Genomic DNA, 24,633 nt, shown 5'->3' with positions numbered 1-24,633 from the left:
CGATAAAGACATAATGAAAGCCACAAAATAAGAACGGACACAAGCATATAAAAATAAAGCAAACAAAACAAAACATGACAAGTAATATCAGCGAAGGCAATAATCTCGGCCGGAGAAATTCACAAATTATGGTGAAAAACAACCACTGCATGCTGTGGAACGTGTTTTGTCTGTAGCTTTTTCAGGTTTGCTCAGGGAAATTATGTGTGTCCACATGTGTCATAAATACACACGAATTACATGACTAAATGTCATTTTTCTTTTTTCAATTTTTTCAGTGTATCAATGACAGTCTCCAAATTGAACATAAGACATGGCAATATTTACAAAACATATTAAAAAACAGCAAAGATTTCATGACTTAAAATCAATATAACAATATTTCCAAATTAAAATATCAATATAATCAACGTTTCGAGACATTATCCATATTGAAAATAAATAAAATAATGTGAAATCTTCCTTTAATATTCTCAATGACCAGAATTAATTAAACTGGATTAAATGCTGATTGCCTAAAAACCTGTGTACAGATGTAATATGCTGAGGTTTACATCCTCAGTGTGGGTAGAATAAACAAAGTCTTTAACTGATAAAATGCCTAAAGGTTTTGTCTCTACAAACTGGCTATGTGTTGTTTATTATGTCTATTTTTTAAGACAATCTATAGCTTTCATATTTAGTTTATATTATTTCGTTATTTTTAATTATTTATTCCTAGAGCTATTTATTATTGTTGTTTGTAATATTTAGTGTTTGATATAAATGGATGCCTGCAAAAAAGTTAGTTCATATAGATTCCTACTATTTTTATTTTATTTTTAATTGATTAATTAATTAATTAATCAATCAATTAATTTACGTATTATTGTTATTATTATTATTATTATTATTATTATTATTATTATTATTATTATATTTTCTTCTTTGTATTATTACTACATTTCGTTTTATTTATTTATTATTTATTTTATTTGTTGGTTTTAACTATTTCCATGGTGTGTAGACTGTCAGGCAGGAGACCTGAGTTTCTGCTCCACCCACACAGGACGGACTGCAGCCTAAATCCAGCACACCTTTACAGGTGGGCGGGCTTTTTAAACAGTGGAGGCCTGGTTTGGTTTGCTGAGACTCTGGTTTGGTTTGCTGAGACTCTGGTTTGGTTTGCTGCCATGATGCCAACAGCTGCTGCTAACGTTAGCCTCCAGTGCTACTTCTGCTAGGTAGCATTTCACAAATAAGCTAGCAGACAGTGTGGACATGTCGTTTGAGGACATTTTGTGGAGGACTGTGTGGTTGGTGGGATCACCTGTTGGACTTAAACACACCTGGGAGACAGAAGAGTTTCTGGCCACCGTGTTATTGTCACCTCAGGACCACATTTTCACATTATTTTGTTTGCTGCCATGATGCTAACTGTTGCTGCTAATGTTAGCTACCAATGCTAGGTAGCATTTCACAAACAAGCTAGCAGACAGTGTGGACAGGTAGCTTTGTGGAGGAATACGTGAATGGTGCTTTCACCTGTTGGACTCAAACACACCTGGGAGACAGAGGAGTTTTCGGATGCCATGTTATTACCAGCTCAGGACCACATCTTCACATGCTAAAGGATGAACTCCTCAGCCAAAATGCTGCTGCTGCTTCACCTCAACAAGGTAAGTTAGCTATCTTATGCTAACAGGCTGTTTGATGTTTGTGTGCTCAAATCTTTTGAAGTAATTGAGCTTCTGCTGTTGAATTATTTTTCATTTTATATGCTTTATGGTCTTTTTGGTTGTTGTGCTTTTGCTAACTTATTGGCCTGTGTATGTTTAATATTAGTGTGCTGTGTTTTGTTGCTGTGTGTTTGATTTCATGCTTGTTGACCTGCTTTAAGATGCTTTCATGATGTTTATTGGTGATGATGAAGCATGATACTCATGTTTTTTGTGTGTTATGGGGTTACTCCAGCATGTACAATAATATTCATTGTTGTTGTTTTTGAGCAGTTCTACCAGCTGTATACAAACAAAGTGTACAGTGCAGTGGAAATTGGGATGCTAAGTTACTGTTAACTCGCTGTATGCATAATTATTGGCTTTTTTGGGAAACTCAACATAGCTACTGATACATTCATTTACTATTTTCTCCACACAGTGCATTAGGGCTGGGTGATAAATCGATTTTATTTTTTAAAATTTATTAAAAAAAAAAAAAAAAATCACGATTTTCGCCTCCACCATACATTCCCAGAAAAGACACAGTCTGGTCATTCATAGAAAACCACACTTTTGCTGTGTGATTTCTTATAAGTTTTAAAAAAATTAGGTTTATGTATTTCTTTTTGTATTGCATAAACTGGACGTTATTTTTACACATTTTTGGTGTGTGGTTGTTAAACAAGTCTACTTGTGGTAATATTTAGGCTGTCCTCTTTGCCAGGTAGCCCTTGAAAAAGACATTTTTAATCTTAATTGACTTTTATCAGGACGAACAAAGGACATATAGTTATACACAGAGTTTTATAGAATGAATTATGTGTTTCAAACAATCATTTTTTTACACTTGATGTTCTTAACATTATGTTGCAAATGTTGTAGGTGGTCTGTTGAGGAATAACCGCATGGCAGCTTGTCGGTAATTTTATGGTTCTGTATTTTATATGCTTTTTGTGGTCTGGGTGCCGACCAGGGCAATGATCGTATTGTGGTTGGTGTCGGGGACTCTACTAAATTTTACATTACAGTTGGCGTCCGTTGTTGTATGAAATGGGATTTTGGGGAAAGGGCTTATTTTTGCATTCTCCAATCTTGAATAACTAAAAACTTTGTGTGCTATGCTTTGTTTGACCCTTTAAACAGCAAGCTAGATTTTGGGATATTCTGGTCCCTCACTCTAAACCGGACTTTACATTTTTGCATTTGTTGCGGTGGATTATGATGGGTTTGAATTGAGAAAACACTATATTTGAGAGTCATACTTAGCATTCCAGTTTCTGTGGTTTTGTCATACTGTAGTAAAGATGTTCTGTTGTGTTGGCATTTCCCTTTGTTTTCCCAAAATGTTTCCGAAAAGGCCAAACTAAAGACACTACAGAGGTTGTAAAGCTGTGTGTAGTTTGCTATAGTAAGGCAATTTAAACAAACGTACATGTCATGTACTGGCAAAGACTCCACTGTTATGTACTCCTATACTTACAGTACTACTTATAGGTTTGTCTGTCAGTGGACTCATTCTGCATTTCGCGCCAAATGGAAACATGCAGTTTCGTCTAAGTGCAAAAACAGCACAGTAACTAAAGAAATGGGATGAATTTTCATTTTAATTTATGACTGTGTCCGATAAGGTCGCAGCAACTACAGAAAAACACAAGAGTGTTGTAATAAAAGTTGTGATAAAAGCTGGATTTTGAGCTGATTAATAAAGTAATTAATTGATCCCAACTGTATTAGCTATTTTGAAAATCTTTTAAGCATTTCATTAATTTTTGCAAGCAAAAGTGCAAAACTTTAATGGATTTTAACTTTTTAAATGTGTGAATCTTCTGCTTTCCTTTACCTCATATGATCTGAATATCTTAAGGTTTTAGACTAATGATGCAACAAAACGACCAATGTGACTGTGTCACCTGGCTCTGAAGTCTAAAATATAATGGGCCTTTTTGTCTATTTTCTGACTTTTTTTGGGGGGGGGCAAGTGTGTTTTCAATGGAGAATGAAAATAATCTTAATTTCAGCTTTAATTGGATTTAGGGTTGTGCCTTAAAAGGCTTTTGGTGTTGCAGACATTTTATATCACCATCAGCTTTATAAGCAAAAGACAAAGCAAATAATTACATCCAAGAAGTGTATACTCGATTAAGTTTTCATATTTGCTTTTAAAAAATCCTAAAATTTTTTAAAAGCCATGAATTAATTTAGAAAGGAGAGCATTTTGTAAAATTAATATTGATTTTGGATGGTTTATATTTTGGTAATGTTGCATGTTTTTTCATAGGTGTTTCGGGATATTATTTATTAGTTTCATGTTTACGGTTACGGAGAGATTTTGGTCACATGGAAATGGGCGGTGACATATTTTTTGGCTGACCAAACTTTTCCTTTGATTGATATGATTATCTTGACTTATTTTGGGCGCTTATAATAATTTAAATTCTTTTGATTAATACTTTTTTTTTTTTAACTTAACTGTTGGCCTGCAGACAATAGACCGGGTCCAGCCTCATCCTCTCTGTAACTTTTAGTTTGTTTCCTTTAGTTGCTGCAAAATTTGTAGTTGAAGATATAGTCAGGATATATCGTGGTAAAACATGGTTATCATACCATGTACATTTGCTTGTATACGATATGAAAAAAAAGCAACTGAATGGAGAATCTCACTTTCATTTTAGTTTTTTTCAGAAAGGAGGCTGTTTACTTATAATTCCATTTAAAAAAAAAAAAAGCATCTCATGTTTCAGTTATAGTAATAAAACTTTATTTCAGTCAAACGAGGAACCTTCTGTTTTCATTCCATTGAGCTTTATTGTAACTGATAACAATAATAATTCTGTAAAACCGTGAAACCATGATATTTTCTGAGGCGATTATTTTATCATGAAAATCTCATACAGTTGCAGCCCTAGTTGCAGATTATTTTTCTGTCAGTCAACTAATAAATCAATAACCTTTTTGTCTCAGCTGTACTTTTCCTAGCCATTAGGAGTTAATGGTCAAGCAACACTAACAAACTCTTTCCCCGGTCATCTCGCCCGCTGCAGCTCATCACTCTGCAGTCCAGTATCAGCTGTCTGAGAAAGTAATTAGATCATTTCCGAAAACACATTTTGAAGCTAAGAGGCTCAACCTTCCACTTAGAGATGAGAGAGATGTTAAAAGACGTACAGTTAGAGGTTGACCACAACTGTGATCCACAGAGATGTGGTCCAGTAATTGAGGATACTTTGGCTGACACTCAGCCCCCAAGATGATTTACAGCATCCTGATTATTTTCCCAACTTCAGGACCCTGGCGTCCGAGACAAAAGGAGTCTGTGCTGCCATTCGCCTCAGATGGATGAGACGTGAATGAAGCTGAAAAGGAGTGAAGCCTGGAGTCTAAATCTGTAATCCGCACTCTGTGCAGCACATTGATGAGGTGCGGCAATGAAACGCTTCCTCTAAAGTGTGTCCGACAGTGCTGCCTGTTTGTGATATCCGGAGCCAGGAGTTTTCCCAATTGAAAAACTTTCCAATCCCAAATTATAGTCTCAAGTGACTTTGGGGATCCAGAACCGTTCCTGGTCGAGGACCTCTGGCCGCTGGGTTGACTCTGAGTAGTTCAACATCAGTTTTTATCAACTTGAGAAAAGTACTTTGTTAGCTTTGCCCAAGCGAGAGCCTTCTTCAATAATCTGGTCAGCGGTAAGAGGCACGCTACCAAGAGAGCTTAGTGTGTGTGTGTTGGTCTGTGTGATTTTTCGACGTCTATGTGGAGTTTCAGGCTGGATAAGAGAGGCAGGACATTAGACAGCAGCCAAGAGGGCCTGGGTTTTCCTGGCACACAATAGCAGGAAGTGCTGCTGCCACACTATAAATGGAAGCTGAAATAGTGGCAAAACCCAGTCAGCGAGGCCTTTCTGCCACCAGCCAATAGGATTTATGCGCTTGCCCCTCTTTTTCCAACTTCCAAACTGTGATAATGAAACTAAATGGAACAGAGCACCAGGAAAGTTGAACATTGAGTCCAGGCTGAGTAATTATTCAACCCTTAGCTTTTGAAAAATGATACTGACAGTGATAGTTTTTAGATTGAAGCTGCCAAATCTTATAATCTGCGCCCGAATTCTTCATAATTTCTGCCATAAACCTTCAAGAAAGTTCTGGGGATTCATTGTTTCCTCCAGAATTTTATGCTTGTGAGGGTGGAAAAGTCATTAAATACTCTGCAAACCAAAGTAATGAAATTGTTCTTGGTGGGATAACAGCTTCTAAAGGCAGGCCTGCATTGTACGTTTTACAAACTGGCAGCAAAAAACTCCATTAAAATAAAATCTCATCTGTATTTTCGTTGTATTGGTGGTTGCAGCGTATTTGCTTTTTCTTGGCAGTGTAATCCGGAGTAATTTGTTACAAACCATTTTAAAGCTTATGCAAAAATCCTCTTTTATACGGTTTTCTTGTTGCATTAATGACCAGTTCACTCGGCCAGTCCAAGTAGAGGCAAACAGATATGTAGTCGTCTACTTGGCTGAAACCCCCCCTCTTTCTGTGGGATTGACTTTTGATTGTTGGCAGACATCAGCAGACAATCCGGAGAGTTGAGTCCATTTAGGTTTGATCATAAACCTTCTCTTGATTCACAGAACAGCAAACAACATTTTCTGAAAATAAATAAAGTGAAGCAAACTAGTCCAGGCAGCTCGGGTCTGCTGCTGTGGTGGATTTATTGACAACATTGAATTATGCAAAACCAAAGAAAGCAGCAACTTTTAGGCACTGAGTCTATATTTCTCCAGCAGGGAAGTTATTGTCTTCACTCCACAGTCCTCGCTGTATAAACAAACACGTTCTAACTCCAAACCAGTGGCATACGGCATATTCGTTAGTTGGTATTCACTCCAAACTATGACCCTCTTGGTGTCCTTCCACCGTCAGTTTTGGAAATGTCAGATTCTGTATCAATTTCCACTCGTAACATGGTACAGTTACTCTCATGGTAAACTTCTGTCTTCCCGGGAATATTCACCACAGAAAAAGAATTTAGGTTTTAGCAGCAAAAATACTTGGTGGTTAGATTTTAAAAAAAACATCATTTGGGTTTAAATAATAACATTTCTTTAAGTATTTTAATGACTTATCACATGACATATGCCAGCAATGAGGATATTATGTTGTATGTAGGGATGTCATTTTCGGTAAAATTTGCCTTCGATTGCCTGACACCCATAGACCAGTAACTAACCTCTTTGTTTTTAACATAAAATCACAAAATTTTATGAAATACATGAGGCCTTTCTTGTCTGACGCTGCAGTGAGCTTTAGCATCATATTTTAAAGCTCTATCAGTTTAGTGATGGTGAAATTTCAGTGTTTTGTGGTGTCAGTGTTTTTCCCTTTATTTTGTTTTCTGCTGGCTTTGCTGACAGACAGCTGACTTTCCGTGTTAAAATGCTGGTCTGGTCCCTCTGGTCAGATAACATTAGCCTTGGTTTCTTTTGGTTATTACTGGGACTTTGTTGTTCATTCTACTACATTAGTGCTTGGAGATGGTAAATAAGCTGGGGTGTGTCATAAAGATGCTTCAAGGTGCCTTGTGTGTCAGTAGCAGATGCTAAAGGCCTCTGACCAGGCTGACGTATTTGAGGCCCTGCATGGTAATAAGCCCGGGTTTGCTGAGTGTGGTGCGTCTATGTGGGGATGACGAAGCCAAATGTCAGTGTTGCACATATTCTACATTCACATAATAGTCATTTCTTTGTGAGTTGGCTGGACTGAATCAGAACGCACTTATAAACAAAATTTTTTTGTTTTTATTGGAGTTTTAAAAAGCAGCATGTTCGTCCAAATTCTCTACAGCGGACAACAGCGACCAAATATACTGCTGTACTGCTGCCTCAACTGTGGTTTGATACCACTAAGGCTTTTTATTACAGGACTTTACGATAAAATGTGTTGTGTGTTGACTCTCAAACAGCTGAAGCATGTTTTCCACAGAGTGCTGGGGGATCACTGTTGCAGAAGGTTAAATATTTGCACATTAGATGTCTAAAGTCTGAGGAAATGCTCCAGAAAATCGGCTTTTATGTGGTACAGAAAATAAGAAATGTGCCCTTTGTAAGAGTGTCAAGAGTTTAACTTTACTAACTAGATCCAAATGCAGCAAATGTCCATTAAAGATATTAAGGTTTCCAGATGAAGAGTATAGAAATGACATTAACAGAACGGTGAATATGCAGCATTATTTTGTCCAGATCTGCAGATAAGTTCAGTCTCCACAAAACTTTAATGATCTCTGAGGGAAAACTGGGTCACTGCGGCAGCAAAGATTATACTATACGTAAGAACACCAAAAATACAACACAGCAAAGATCAAAGACGGTGCAGATACAATGTCCCTGTAATGCTGCTGATAAAAGAAGAAACTACAAAGTTAGTTTACAGGTACTTTATTTACTTTGCTGAGGCTCCTTCTTGTGCATGTCAGCATCTCTGTTTTACAGTTTAAAGTTCATCACTTCTGGGAAACACATTACATCCTTCACCTTGGAGAAACCCTCTCTCTCTGATGCTGTGTGGCTCTTTCCCCTGGAGTCCATGAAAACTTCACAACCTCCCCCAAAATGTCAAGGGTAACCTTAGTGAGAAGAGCAGGCAGCAGGCTTGAGGAGAGGGAGAGGGGGGACCTAGCAAAATAACTTCTGCTCTCTAAGATCTGCTCAAATATGTTTAGTCATCAGGTTTGGGGACAGACAGAAGTTCACCCTTGCTTATGTGCCGTTAAACTGTGATTGTCCATTGAGCTGAGTCATATATGTGGCATAAATATTATTTGCAATGCAGATAACCTTCCTTGACTTAAATGTAAAATGAAAAAATCCTATTGTAGCGGAGAATGCACTGATTTATTGGTTGTTATTTGCCTTGAATGCCATTGCCCTATTCGCAGTATACATGACATTCCCAGTTTTGCCCATTTTCTGGGCTATGGAGCTTTGGAATTCATCAACAGCGAATACTTGGAGCGAGGGGGGATTGGTGACGACATTGTGCTGACACCTTGCACTCCAAAGCTTCAGGACAAGGGTAGACTGCTTCTTGGCTTTACTGTCAAGTGTACAGATGAGGAGAGACTGTGTCTCAGGTGAGAGAGAGACACCGTACGTCACGGAGCTTCAGTGTTATGTGAGAGAGAGCCCGGTGTGCTTCTCACTGCTTGACAAACTTTGTGACACTTTATAGTGTTAGTACTTCTATTTTTTTAGTAGCAGTAGTATTTTTATTCAGTCATCACACACTTCACAACAAGGACTACAAGTACTTACAGTATACACTGTATTCAAACTGTCATAGTTTATAAAGTTTAATAAACTCAGGCAGTTATCAATACAACAATCTGAGTCCAGTGCTCCTAAGTAGTCTGTCAAATGTTGTTGCATCTGGGGATAAGTTACTGATGCTGACTGATCCGCTCCGCTCTCATTGTCCACCAGTGTCTCTGAATGTCTGCTCTGCTCTCATTCTCTGCGGGTGTCTCCCAATGTCCGCCTGCTCTCATTGTCCGCTGGTGTCTCCCAATGTCCGCCTGCTCTCATTCTCTGCTGGTGTCTCTGAATGTGTCTCTGAATGTCCACTCCCCTTTATTTATTCGCTCTCATCCCGGCGTCTCAGCTGGTGTCTCCACCGGTGTCTCTGCCGGTGTTCTCAAATATCCGCTCCACTCTCATTTCATTTCATCAATAAAAACGTGTCACCTCTCTGCCCAGAATTTCACAATTGATGCATTCCTTATTGTAGCATGTACTCTACCATTTTGTACAGTCGTTTAATATTTATATCTAGCCGCAGAGTTTTCTAAGAGCACAAAAGTATGTAGGCAATGATGGAGATAAAAAGCGAATCAGCTTAAGAGCCTAATGTTTGGACAGCGATCTTTAAAACTCCATCATCTGGATTAACCTCCTGCCCTCTGTGAACCTGATGGCCAAGATAACAGATCACTTACAGCACAATCTCTGGCTTCACACTCGGACATGTTTTTGACACTGAACTTGGTGTTTCTCTCACATTCCTCAGTGATGGCTCGACTTCAGTCTTTGTCACAATAAATCATCGTTACTTCCTCGATTTCACGCATTTTTAAATTCACATCTCTCCCCCGTGAAGTTAAATACCACGTTTGTGATTCCAAATTATCGTAGCTTGCCAGGAGACTTTCACAACGTGGCTGTGAAAGTGCTGCTTTTTGCATTCCTCTGCCGCAGAGGCGTACTTTGTCAAATCGCTGTATGACAACCAAGTAATTGTGCATTAAGACTAAATCCTTAAGTCAGTATTTCTCACTTGAGATGAAAAAGTGATACTGGAGCTGATCTCCGGGGAATCTGCAGAGTACCACGCAGTAAAAACGGCTTCACCTGCTGTGCTGAAGTGAATTAAGATGTTGGCATGACAGATAAGGTCAAAAGTAAACAGACGGACACATGGCAGCATTCCTCTGCTCCAAGTATCCTTTACATGAAGATGGATATTCAAGCATCCATACGTTTTGGTTGGAATGCATACCGCTGCTTTTCCATTTCTTTTTTTTTTGTGGTTTTCTTTTCCGAATTTAAAGTGAATACGCAATGACCCCGGGGCATTCAAATCCTCCTAAAACATCAATGTGAACATGTGTGATTTTAAAACATACAAAAACCCTCTCAGATACTTATCTTTTGGCCGAATCTCAGAGGCATCTCTCTGCTGACCAGGGAGTTGTGATTTCTTCTTGAAGCTGAGAGCTCTGGCCAGTTTCTGGCTGCAGTAAATCTCACCAGTAGCTTAGAGTTGAGCCAAGGGCGGGTCTGGGTTAGTGGGTCAGCCTGCCAAGCGCCGGCTCAGCTGGCACGTCGGCCTGCTTTGAGATAATGTCAGCGCGTGAGAATGCTAATGGTAACTGAGGCCCTGAAGAGAGAGCAGGAGATTGAGATAACATTACTTAAATGACTATTCCTTTGTGAATATTAAACTTTTTAATGTCTTTATCGTGCACAAAGTGGCGGAGCAGCAGCAAAGAGCAAAAGACATCAGAATGAGGAAATACTTTATTAATCTTTTTGCTATTTGCTTTGATACATAATTAAATGAGCTGTTTCCCATCTAGGAGCATGAAGGAGTAAAGCACCCCTTTTTGGTATTAAGAAATCTGCATAATTTGCTTTTTAAATGACAAATTGGGCAACGACTGCAATGTTCCCAAAGCATTTAGCACTGACAAGTGTTGAAGGGAGAGTTCACCCTGAAATGAAAGCGTTTTCCCTCTTACCTCAGGGCTCCTGTGGATCCTTAAAAAGTCTTAAAAGGTATTGAAACCATAGATGAAAATATAAGGCTTGAAGTGGCATTAAAATGTCTTAAATTAGTCTGTCAAAAGTCGAAAAATGCTCACACATTGCAAGGCAAGGCTGCTTTATTTGTACAGTACATTTCATACAACAGGGCAATCAAAGTGCTTTACGGAGCAATTAAATATATAAAAACATTTTAAAGGATTTATAATAAATTAATGTAAACAGATAAAATTTAAAAGGTAAAATTGATAATTAAATGATTTAAAAAATGAAAATTAAAAATTAAAAATAGCAAAGTAAATGGGAAGTAGGAATTTAAGGACTTTTTTTCTGACATTGCATTGCAAAAGCTCAAAAATAATGGTTAACCTGATAATTATAATAATGATGGTAATGATAATAATAATAATAATTCACCAAATGCCTCTTGTATTAACCTTACCAAAAAGTCATGTTTTGTCTTTCAATTTTTATTTTAAAAGTAAAATAAAATTCTCCCCAGCTTTGAGTAATTTAATTATATTCCAAGTGGCACCGAAATTATTTTAAAAAATCTTAAATCTTAAATTTCAAAGGAAATTTGTACTTTCTTTTTCAAATACACATATGCATGTACAATGTCGGTAAAACAGCACTAGCACTACAGCTAAGAGTAAAAATATGTATTTTTGATAATGGACAGAACTGTCCCTTTAAATAACATACGTCATTGAGTGCTTGGTCCAGTTAGGCTTGTTTACTTATCCTTTAATCGGATATTTCCTTATTTAGAAAAGGAAAGTTTTCTAAGTAAGACCTCACCTGTGTGGTTTGTTACGGCTGGCGCACTTCTCTTCATGAGCTTGCTTTACATAAACAAAGGAAGTTTTGTTTAAAATGTTGTTTAATTTAGCAAATAACCACCTGTTTCTGATTGTGAAACAAGTTTTGACTCAAAATTTCCAACGTCATAAAGAGCAGAAATGCACTGATCCAATTTAAGAAAAAAAAATAGAGAATTAGGTGAAGTTTGAGCTTTTGGATTTCATTTTTTGACCCCAGTCCCTCGCACACTCTCTCCCCTCAGCATTTTGGGATCAACACATCTTGATGCTATTCAAACAAGCTGATTGGATATCAACACAGAGCGTGACATTGTGATTGGTAATGTTGCTAATACAGTTGTAGGAATCTTGGACGTGGTGTGGAATGATAATCATTACGCCTGCTGCGACTCTCTCAGAGTAAACATTAGCTTAGCCGGTGGATATTTCTGGCCGTGTGCACCTGTTTGCATGTCACAGGCTAATTCATAACTCCTCGACTGCTGCGCCATGTAAGGAACACATTTCAGCCTTAAACAGCTCCATATGGACAAATACACTTGTTGAGAAGATTCTGGTTGACTTCTTACTCGCCATGCAAAATTAGCTCCATACCACTCAGGCTGTAATAAGCTGTGGATCTAATTTGAGCCATAAATTTGCCTCGCAACAGCTTGCACAGAGGATGGACATGTAACTAAGGACTTAATTACTGCTGCACCACATGCCGCTCCGTTTGTGGAGAGGCATCTCCAGTGTTTCACAGCCCTTATAAACCTTGTGTTTAATCAGCTTGTAAGGCGCTCAGGACATCAAACGCTACCACGATTACTCCGCCATGTGTGTCGCACATTACTTAACCTGGGCTCGTGCTTGCGTAAAATTTGATTGGGCCCACTGCGTTTCATTATGCCCAAGTTCTGTGTCATTTTTTCGTTTCATTTTGTGCCATATGTATCTGTCGTTAAACTTAAATTTAAAAAAATACGTTACACTTGATTTTCCAAATCTGTTCTCAATTCTCGCTATTTTCCATAAAGACTCAAATTAGAGGAGTGGAAAGAGTTTGACACAGCCACAAAGGCGTTAATCTGAATATCCTGCCGTGTAATATCCAATAAGATGGCACATTAACACTTTAAATTCACCCGCTTTCAAACCATCTATAAAAAGATAAGAGCTTAAACACTTAGTGGATTGACGAAAATTAATTAGCAGCTACTTTGAAAACCATTTAATTGTTTTGCTAAAGCCAAACATTTGATGGTTACAGCCTCTCCAGAGGAGGATTTGCTGTTTTTCTCTGTTGTAGATCTTTGAAGACTGAATATCTGAAGGGTTTTGGTTTGTGTGACAAAACAAGACATTTGACACAGTTAAGACAGCAGTTGTTGCCAGGATGTTGTTGGCAATCATTTTGAAAAATTGGCAACCGATTTCTGGCCTTTGGTTGTTATCAGTGACCATCACTTTTTAAAATATAAAAAACCCTTGAACATTAAAAAGCAAAATGTGCACCACAAAATAAACACATTTGTAATATTTGATGATTATTGAGTGATTATTGAATAATACAGTTACAGTCAGAACTGGAACCAGACAATAGTGCACACAGTTCAGCTTTTTCAAAAATAATTCTGCACCTCAGTGTGCATGTTAAATATGTTTTTTTCAGCCTGGATTCACAATGAATGAACATTGAAAGTGCTGCCTTTCTATTATTTTGATGATTCGTAGCTGCTACATTTCTCATGGTAACGTATAAACTTTTTTTTATTAATACACAAATTAAACATAGAAACCACAAGAACTAAATATTTTTGGTCTAGAAAATGTGATATTCAAGGGAAAAAGAGCAGCAGCACCAGGTAGGTGCCTATACTGACCACACGTCACTGCTGCACGGTCATCTTAGAGTCAGCGGTGACGCAAATTACGTTAAACTTAAAATTCAAAATCTGTAGGTGTTAAATAAAACAACCTACAAGTAATTTTGTTCAGTTACTGTGATAAAGCTTTTGAATTTTTTCTTGTCACATTTTAATTATTAGCTTAGTTACTTAAAATATAAGGTGACTTAATATTGGTAATCATATTTTCAGCTTTGGCAATCAGAAAAAGATGCGTAATAGCCAGCCTGACATTTTTAAAGTTAGTGTTGAGCCTATAGACTCTGTCAGAGACTTTTTCTCAGATAAATTTACAATTTATTAATTAATCACGAAAAAAAATCAGCAGGTTAATTTGTAAATAAAATGGAAGATAAAAAAAGATAAGTATACAAAGTTAAAGCAGACAAAATCCGCCCATCATCTCAGACTATGTAAACACCTTCCTGCGTCCTCACATGTGGCTACATTATAGTGAGAATACACAGGCACTTATTTTCACAGATGACTGAGCTCGTCATGGCAACGCTTTTCACTCCTTTCAGCCTCTTCAGCGCGATGAAAGGCGACACAAAGCGCCGTCTTCTCTCAATAACTTTGAACTCTCCTCAAAAACAAGTTTGCAACGCCGGTTCTCACACACGACGGACCCAGAGGTGGAATTTGTGAATCGAGCTATAGATCGAGAACCCGAGCCTCCCCCCACCCTGGAAGAAAGCGCTAATTAGCTCAGATGTCCGGGCAAATCCACACCCCGGTGCTCCCCGGGAGATTGGGAAATAAGATGTTGTTGTTGTGGAAAATCTCAAAGGAAGGATGTTAAGTTTTACATCCAGTTTAGTGCAAGAACAAGCCTTCCTCGGTTGCATTAATCAAATCCGATCATTAAAATACACATTACCTCATGCACATTAAACAACAGCTGAACAGTTTATAATTATGAGCTCATAATGCGTTTTGTGGCAAATGAGGGATTCCCTGGGCCTTCGCTGCGGAGGTGAAGCCATGCGGAAGCTTCTGTTCCTGGACTGACACAGCCACCACTCCAAAGTTGATTTTGATTGCACTGATCAAAAGAAGCACCGTGTCTCGATATTTCACCCGAGGCTAAGAACACGGGACTTCAAAGACCTCCATACTAATCCCATTTGGATTATTTAATTAAGGACTCAGGGATATTAGAGACAAAACAAGTCCACGGTTGTCACATCGCTGAGTGACCTGTGGGGAGAGATACAGGTGTACCAGGAAACACAGCATCATGCCAGACTGAAACACGCCCTGACTATGATGTTAAAACAAAAACATTTCTTTTTTTACTGTGCATAAAATGCTGCTGCGCAGTTATAGATTTTGGCAACGGCTCGCTCTTCCCATTTGTTTTGGTTCAGTGCACAGGTTGCTCTTTGTTCGTTTAATTGTCATTCCAGGGAACATTCCCCAGCTTGGTTTAGATTGGTTCATGATGGCAAAAAATAGTGGAAAAGCAGGGAAGATATGATCGTAACCGAGCTGCAGCTACGTTTTATGTTAGATGTGGAAGTGATATCAAGCTGGGCTATTATTAGATCTGTCCCTGGGGAAAGTGCTCCCTAGTTTAAGGGTGACGTTTTGACCTAAACCTGGTATCGCTTGGCAGGATTAAAGGGAATGGAGGACTTATCGTCTGTGTGTTTGTTGATGATCAGTTCAGTTTTATTTGTAAAAGCCATTATCATAAATCACAATTAGCCTCAGAGGGCTTTAGAGCATACAACATCCCTCTGTCCTTGGACCCTCACAACAACTACGGAAAAACTCCCCCAAAAAGAGTTTAATGGGCAAAAACAAACAAACAAACAACCAAACAAAAGTGCAATAGATGTTGTAAAGGACATGAGATGCACAGCAACAATAATACTACCGATAACATAAAATATAACAATTGTAATAGCCATGAAGATCAATCAATGCAATTTCTGATAGCATGTAATATTCCATGCAAATATTGTAATTTATGCATGTGGTATTAAGAGTCAAATGTGCATAATAATAGAGGCGGTATGACTAATAATGATGGCAGTAGCGGTTGGCGTGATGATGACGACGACATAGATGATGTCAGCTGTTAAACCCAGCCATACAAATCAGACGTATGCAGAAAAACATGTTTTAATATGATGATAATAATAATAATATTAATAACAATAATCATAATAATAATAATAATAATGCTAACTTTATTTATATAGCACCTTTAAAAGCAGTTGTTTGCAAAGTGCTTTGACAGACAACGCAAAGGCAGGAATTCAGGGAACAACAAAATAAACATCAACAAACATAACACAACAGAGAAAGGACTAAACAGTCAAACTAAGAGGCAAGAACAAAATGTCTCTACAATACTGAATTAGACCTTTTTTTGCCAAAATAGACTCTCAGTGCTCAAATGCTGCTTTTTAATGCAAACTAGCTCCTGTGTCCCGTCTCCTTCAAATAATAAGCAGGGGTCACATGAACATAGTTTCAGCCTGGATGAGGTGAGACAAATGGTAATACGCACTAATTATCAAGTCGCTGCTGCTTATCAGGAGTTTGATGGATTTAATTTTCCACCTTTTATGATTCATAGTAAAGACAGTAGAACCACAGAACAGTACGATCTCTGCCTTTTTGATTTAAAGTGGATTCAACAGACTTGGATTATCCTGTGGTTGTTTTTAAAGAAATTTGATGGTATTTATGCTCTTTTTTGGAACATTAAGATCCCAATCACTTAAATAGTTTGAGAGAAAAATGAGCTCAAACAGCGGTATTTAAATTGCTCTGAGCCTGGAGGTTGTTGAAACCTACCGCAGACATGGATGGTGAGACAAATAACTTTACTTTTACCCTTTTAAACCTGAATCGACATCAGTTTTTCGTTCAGACGCCTTTTACAAGCAGTTTAATCCTTGATCAAATTGGTCTGATTTCTTTCTAAAAAATAGGGAAAAAGGCAATGACCAACTTGGCAAGAAACATTCCACAGTGGAAAGAAATTAGTAAAAGGCGACAAAAAAAAAAGATGACGATGGTGACTATTATTACCATTGTTATTTTAAAATAGTCTTTAAACAAATAGGAAAATTATCATACTTATTTATTTAAATTAAGTTTACAGGCAAAAAACACATACATTTTTTTCTTTCCTTTTTTTATTTTTTATTTCTAAAAATTGAGCTTATATTCACGTCATAACATTTTGTTTCAAACAATTTTTTTTGCTAATTTTTTTGCCATTTTTGCAATAAATAAAAGCAGTTTGTTCAGGTTTGTAAAGGTTAAGGTGCCTTGCTCAAGGACCCCTACAAGGTTGATGGGGAGGTCAGATGTATCTGGTACTGTTCTCTGCCCAGTTGCTCTGTGGATTTGAACCCCTGACCTCTAAGTCCCTAACCTTCAGGCCACAATCAGGCCTGTCATTAAGGATGTCAGTTTTATCAGACGGGGACCTCAGTTTGACTCTTTGCTTTGGATTAAAAACACATTCCAGTGTGAGTGCGGATGCTTGTGGGCACCATGTGGATGCAAGTGAAACACTTAATGGAGTCTGTTGTTAGTTATTGTGGGTTTGGGAGACGACCAACTGTCTCAGTGTGAGACTAAACAAGAGAACGGCCGATGAATGTCAGGGGTCCAAAAGTTCAGGAGGTTTGCAGTGTCTCCGTCCCCCCCCGAAGGCCAACAGTGAGCAAGGAGCTCAGGTCAGCCGTGATGATCAAAAGAGGCTCAAGATGAGTGGCTATAAAAGGGAAAATAGCGCTTATTCAGATATTATATTACTGACACCAGTCTTGTAAATAATCATGCAGGTAATAGTCAGCAAATTTAAACTTACAAAACATCTTGAAATGTTACACAATGCTGTATCTGTAGGTGAGTTTCCACTACAGATGTGCACAAAAATTAAGCAATATTTTCGAAATCTTGATAAAACACTGTTGATGACTGCGTTTCCATTGAGTGATGTTATGCCATTTTTCTCGCAATGTTCTGTGACTTCTCTGGTGATCACATTTCAGGAAACATGGTGATGGATGTTCAAAACATTAGCAGGTTTATTTCTGTTGCAGCCACTGCACTAGCCGTCATTATTTCCAATTGAAGGCGACGTTGACGTGTTATGCGAATGATAATCGAAAAAAACACATCATGGTATCTCTGAAAGAAAGTTTTGAGAATTCAAACCATAACAGAAACCTTTAATACTGTTACATTATCCTCGAGATTTCTGTATTTCTGTTATGAAGAATGCTGAGGATATCATTAAAATTAAAACTTTAAAATGTGAACTTACAGAAGAAATAGCTGAACCTACAGCTCCACACAGCTCTGTTACATGTATTATTGTTTTGAAATAAAAGTCAGTTCAAAAGAGCTGCATATGACAATCTGAGCATATCTGTGATGCAGGTTATTTGCACACATCTCTGAACATGGAGGTGGCAGAGCCAGTCGCTGGAGCTAATGGTGCTAACAGTGCAGACAGTGTTAACCCAGAGGGGAGCTGGAGAGTGGGCGCTACACTTTTTCACCAGCCTTGATCTGGATGGATGGCAATTCAGTGCACGGCAGTGGCGATTAGCTAGCCAGTGGAATACACTCACATGCACTCACATGCACTAACATGCACGTACGGCAGGACCATCTACAGCAACAAAAAACAGAGAAGCTCATATTACAACACACAGAGATAGCGTGACTTCATTCTCTGCTCATGATGCCTTTACTCAACTTTATCTTTCCATACAATGTAACAAATAGTGGTTTGCTTCAGCATTAATTAAACTCTGACTGTCATATGCAGAACCTTTAAACTTATTTTTCTTTTTTTGTCCATGGCCAAACAACTACTTATGAACAGGGAGGGGATTGTCTGGATTATGAATCTTCTCATGCACTAATTTTGATGTATTTATTGTTTTGTCAGTGAATACACTACATTCATATTAGGTTTATATGAGCATACAGTAAAACTGAGGCTGAAAGTTTTTGTAGCGTTATTTAAAACTTTCTGTAATGCAGCATTGCACCTTTGTGTTTTATTTGACTTTTTTGTAGTTCATACATATATTTTTACAACACACATTATGCTGCATGTACAGTATGTATTCTGAACTGTATTTTAGGTTGAGATGAGTTTAAACATTAACTGTCTCCTCAGGAAAAACTGTATATGCGACCATAAACATTTATATGGTCAAATCAGTATTGCACTCCATTAAAGCCTGACTGAATATACATACATAGTGTAAATATACTTGAATGAAATGCACTCCTGACAGCTTACAGTTCACTCGCCAGTTTTCTTCACTCCCCACACTCAATGAAAGTCTCTTTAATGCAGTTAAGTGTTGGTTCATATCCTAAAGCACAGCTAAGTTTAACAATAAGCTGAATAGCTTTGATGTCTCTAAGAGCTTCAAAGATGAGAAGTTTTCCCTCTTAATCATTAATCATGCCCTTGAAGCCTGAAAGTTTCTCAGCTGAAATGCAAAAAAGATTTTTCATAATAAGGATGATAATGTGGATTCATCTAGGCCAGGCCCCCCAGCGGGATTTCCAAAAAATAAAGACAAAGTACAACTGGACACTGATTGTTGTCCAGCATCAGCAGAAGGGTTGCTTTGTGAAAACTCAGCGAGGTAATCGAATCCCAAATACTATAAACAAACTGGTTGGATATTAAAGGTCGCATAAACACTGTAACTGGTGCAAACGTGCTTTATCTCCAACATCATCATGCAGTGTCTGCTCACTTTTACAGGGTTCCCACGATCATGGAAAACCTGAAAAGGTCAGGGAATTAGTAAAAATCATTGAAGGTTTTTGAAAAGTCATGAAAATTTGTTGTGTTTCATGAATTAAATTACATCAATGCGACTTTAATGTCTCCAGCTGGCGGTGTTACGTAGCTTTATTTTGCCTCGACGTGTGGCAGTGTTTTGGTTATGTTACATTTTTATATATTTATTTGTTATGTATGTTTCTTAATTTTTCCCTCGAAGTTCGGTCTCTCCCTTTATGTTTTTCCACTAGGCATGTCACATATTTTTTTATTGCTTAGGCTTCATTGTATTGCCAAAACATGCCTTCCAAACCAATGGCCCCATGATTTTTCTTCTTCTTTTTAATTTTTTTTTTTGTTGAGAATTTTATTTAAAAAAACAACAACAAAAAAAGTTAAAAAATACTGGCATTTTTTTAATTATAAAAAAACTTACAAGGTTTCAATTTTTTTTGTTCTTTTTTTTAAGAAAATAAAAAAACACCAACATTTTGGTGATTTTTATAGAAAAATTGGGAGCAATTTTCTTTTCCTAAATGTTTTTTTCCTCCAAAGTTTTCTTTAAAAATTTCCAAAACTACACAATTTTTTATAGTCAGAAACTGTAAAAAAAAAAAAAAAAAAGACATTGAACACATCATGTGTGATGTTGAAACTACGTGTAAAGTGTGAATATTTTGATTGAATTTGAAAGACGCCAGGCAAGTAGGGTAAGAAGAAAAAAAAGGTCCTGAAAAATCATGGAAAAGTTTTGAAATTTTGTCTGACAATGCGTGGGAACCCTGCTTTTGCAAAATCTCTGCTATCTAAATGAAAGTGCTTACTCACGACATGTTCTTCATACCTCTAACTCTGACATCCAATGCGCTCCTCTGCACAACAGCTTTTGTTTAGCCTAAAATCCCTGTTAACTAAATACTTTGAATGGATGTCAGATGTTTGCCATGGCGGATATTTAAAACTATGTAAACGAAGTCATAAAGTGGGAATTCAAAAAGTGTTATGTGACCATCCTCTCATTGAGTTCAAGCTTACCATTTTCTGCATCTCAGCGACAGTATTCCACTTTCCCAAAGTTTGCTTACTTTTCGAATAAATGTAAAACAAACCCAAAGACATGAAAGAACATCTAACCCGAAACAGCATTTCTAAAACCCCTGAGGGGAGTGTATTATCTGTCGAGTTTTTATGGGCATTATTAGCATAAGGTCATTATATTCCCAGCATTGTTAAGAGGAGAATCTTTGCTCCTCCAGGAGTAAATTTAACATTTCTTAATTTGGCTGATAAATTTGGAGTCATCCAGAACTTTAATCTGATTGAAACTCTCTGATGCTTTTGAAGTCTGTGAAAATGAGGAATCAATTATGGCGCACACACCCGTTTATTTCTGTGTTGTTCCTGGAGAAGCGCAGCCATTTGCCTCATTTTAACTGTGTCAGTACTCTGTGATTAATTAGCCACAGTGCAGACACACACATCCCAGAAAGCCTGCAAACGCCCTCCAGCTTGTTAGCACAACCTGCCAACTGCAGTTAATGTTTCCACCTGTTCGTTTTTGGACAAAAACAGCTCCCTTCTCTTTCATCTGTGTGATGTTCATCATGGCAACTTGACTGCAACACAGACGGAGCAATCATTTCCCAGCCCCCTTGAATCATTGAATAATAAGCTATTTTGGCTACTTGGCCCCTAAAACAAAGGCTGTTATTAAAGTATGAATTCAAAGTCTGTGAAACGGAGGATTTGCTGTATTTCTTTACCCTCAATCAGGATTGGAAATTAGCATCAGCCACCAGCCAAATGCTGGTAAAATATGCAAGTGGCTGCTATATTTGCTTCACTCACCAGGCAGAAAAACAAAGGTAATCTATTGGCACAGGTGCATGTGTGTGTGTGTGTGGGACACAGAAAGCAGAGCAGTACAGTTGTGCGCCCGTAAATGACACCAGATTTATCATATTTACAGTATTTAGGAATTACAAGCACATGAACGGCCCTACAAAGTTGTAATTTCCAGTGGGAAATTTTCGATGATACCCGAGTTGCCAACTTGTGACGTTTGCGTGATGTTTCAGGGCAGCAGAAATACCAGAAAGCATATAAACAGTGTCAACAATTAACAGTTAGCGAGCAAACTTTTAACTATAAAGCATGCCAGGGAAGTTAACTTACATTGATAACACTGTTATTTTATTACACAAGTTGCTGACTTGATGTCATAAATGCATAAACATGTTTGATCAAGTTTTTAATTAATTACGTATCGAATATCAATTTTCGACTAGTGTAATATGATATTCATGCAAACTGCTGTCCATAAAGAGTGACGTTTATATACAAATAACTAAAAATATAATATATGATATTTAAAATAAATAAAAAATAAAATGTAAAAGTCCAACTTCTTTGTAGCTTCCATGTTGTTCCCACTTTACGACCTCAAGGTACATGAACGCAACAAAGTCAGAAAAGCAACTCCTAACTTGGAAACTATGACCTTTGGACATCACGTGAACGCACAAATAGACTTTCAGCACAGTGAAATTACATGAATATTTTGATACAGACATTTGCTTGTCAGTGTCGCAGATGGCCTTCCAAAATTTACTCGCCAAATGAAAAAGGTACCTGTATTTGGCGCTTGGCAGATGTTAATTTGTGACTCTGGCTGCAACCCAAGTTGAAATTAACTTTAATTATTCTTAATTTGTGCAGAATTTAAGATGATTTTATTTCTTTAAAATTTGTTCTGCAACAGCTTTCTGACTTAAATTGGCTTCAGTGTTGGCTTTCGAACAAAGACTCACTGAACAAAGGTGACTTCCAAGTTTGTTTATTTATGCTTCCTTTATAGCTCCGTTGCAACTCTGCGTCCAAAAAAATTCTTGCAGTGTATGCAAAACTAAAGCCCACATTCTTTAAAATGCCTCCTTACTGGCTGGAACTCCACAGGAGGAAAGCCAAGTATTTCCTGCAGGGTCATATCTGGTCGTTGCACACTATTTTTGGCATCCCTGCTCTTTCCTGTTTTCGGGGTATTGTTGGTAAAACATAAAAAATTGTCCCACACAGCAACAGGCTCTGTCAAAGGTTTAGAGGGACTGACCTGTAATTGACTGTGAGCCTCTTATTGTTTTGGTTCGGCCATTAACTGCAGACATGTCCCAGACCCTGTGCACCTCCGCCCACCCTCCACACACACACACACACACACACACACACACACACACACACACACACACACACACACACACACATACATACATATGCACTCATACACACATAAACAACACTGACCGTGATGAAAGAGCATTAATCCCTGAAATTGACAATAGGATTACAGTGTTAAAGAGCATCGCCATCGCTATTCTACTTCCTGCCCCCTCCGTGTCATCTGAACTGTTTCAAATCCGTTCAAAGGCCAGACTCTGCTGTGGCAGGAGCTCCCCCGCTGGGCTCGTCCTCTGAACTGAACTCTGATGTCTAACTCGAGCAGACAGGTTAATTTGGGCAAAAATTAAAGTCGGCACTACTGGAAGTTATAAACGATGCATTTTAGAGCTCCTTTTTTTCCTTCTAATTGGTGATTTGGGGACTAAAAGAAGAGGAGAGGATGACTCATATTTGAATTATTCACACGCACCGGCTGTGTTACTTTGCCGTGACATTACCAACTGAACCCAGAGGAAGCTGTTCAGACCTGCGGGTTACCACAACACCTGACTATTAACTTTGATTTTTAACATAAGTTAGAAATATGTCTGTTTTTTTCCTTGACAACAAATGAAAGAACCAAACAAACAATAACTTAAATCTTCTTACAAGTATTGTCTGTGAATTCAAAGCCTATTATTACTAATTTCTCTGTGTCTTGGTGACATGTTGCATCGTCATGATAAACACACATGCTGTAGATATTCACTATCACACCAATATGTTTATGAAAGTACACTTTGTAATCCAGTTTGAGTTGCATTTGCTAAGTATTGCTGATCAGTCAGTCAGTGAGTATAGACCCATTTGTGGTTTTGGTCTTTATGGCATTCGTTGACAATTTACATACTTTTTTGATATAGCCAATCTTAATCTTTAACATGCCATGAGTCAAACATTATTGACCCATAGACTTAATAAATAATTGCCATATTGCCACCGTGACATTACCCACTGGTTTGTGGACTTCCATTATGAGCATTGAGTTTGGCTTTTTGGCCATTGCCATTTGGATTTTTGGAGCCAGAAATGACCATATTTGGACAGGGGGAGGGTTGAACTGTGGAGGAGCGAGGGGTGGATGTGACTCTTATGCTGTATTTCAGTTACCTCAGAAGTTGTAAGTCAGAGCTGGGAATGACTTCACACCATAACTGAATGTGCTCTAGTACAACAAGTTGCAAAACCAAGACGTTGGTAGCAAAACCAGTTCAAGCCAGGTTAGCCATTGTTAGCAATACCAGTTCATATCAACACATTTTGCTGTATTTTGTAGATACAAACACTGTAACAACATGTGCACAGATACAGGTGGGACAGTCCTGTTTTTACAACTGTTTTAAGAAGCCATAAATAAGACAGAAGTGCTAAAAAGAGTATGTTACTACAAGTTTCATTACTGTTGATGCAAAGATAAGCCTATATTATTTTTGAGGATGAGGTTAATGACATTTGTTTGACTTTCTGAGTCAGAAATCTGACTTCAGGGAGTGTTGTAGCTGAGATCTCCATTGGGAAATATCCTGACTTGGAACTGAATCACACCAGGTGGTGCGGCGACATCTTGCAGACAGCCTATCTAGGCTAATGATTATTAATTTATTCTCATTATTTCATCGCTTTCCCCATTTGTCACATACTCACTGGTGTTGATCTGTGTAACGCTGGTAAAAATGGAGGTAACAAACACAAACACCGTGTGCTGCACATGAAACGTTGCGTTAGTTGAAGACTTGCCAGAATGACATTGCCATGTCTGGCAACGTGGCAATGAGGGATTTCAGTCTGGCGTGTTAAATTAGCATCAACTGACACCTGACTTTGAATTTTTGATTGGCTTTATCCATAATACGTGTTATCGATCGGAACGCCCAAATAAACCCAGCTTCAGGACACTGTGAAAAAA

At 37.9% G+C, this 24,633-nt stretch overlaps 1 long non-coding RNA gene across 1 annotated transcript in view; it reads left to right on the top strand.

Moving 5' to 3' along the window:
* Positions 1 to 1,115: 1,115 nt before the first annotated feature.
* Positions 1,116 to 24,633, top strand: part of LOC148188830 (uncharacterized) — a 236,092-nt gene continuing 212,574 nt past the window's right edge. The window contains exon 1 of the long non-coding RNA XR_015777175.1: positions 1,116 to 1,658. This is a non-coding gene — a long non-coding RNA (uncharacterized LOC148188830). The remainder of the gene's footprint in view (positions 1,659 to 24,633) is intronic.

This window comes from Plectropomus leopardus, chromosome 8, assembly GCF_026936395.1.
Source record: "Plectropomus leopardus strain MGB_pleo_1.0 chromosome 8, ASM2693639v1, whole genome shotgun sequence".
In the NCBI taxonomy this organism is placed as follows: Eukaryota; Metazoa; Chordata; class Actinopteri; order Perciformes; family Serranidae; genus Plectropomus; species Plectropomus leopardus.
The sequence above is the reverse complement of the archived record's forward strand: the minus strand, read 5'-3'. Positions and strand labels throughout refer to the sequence as shown.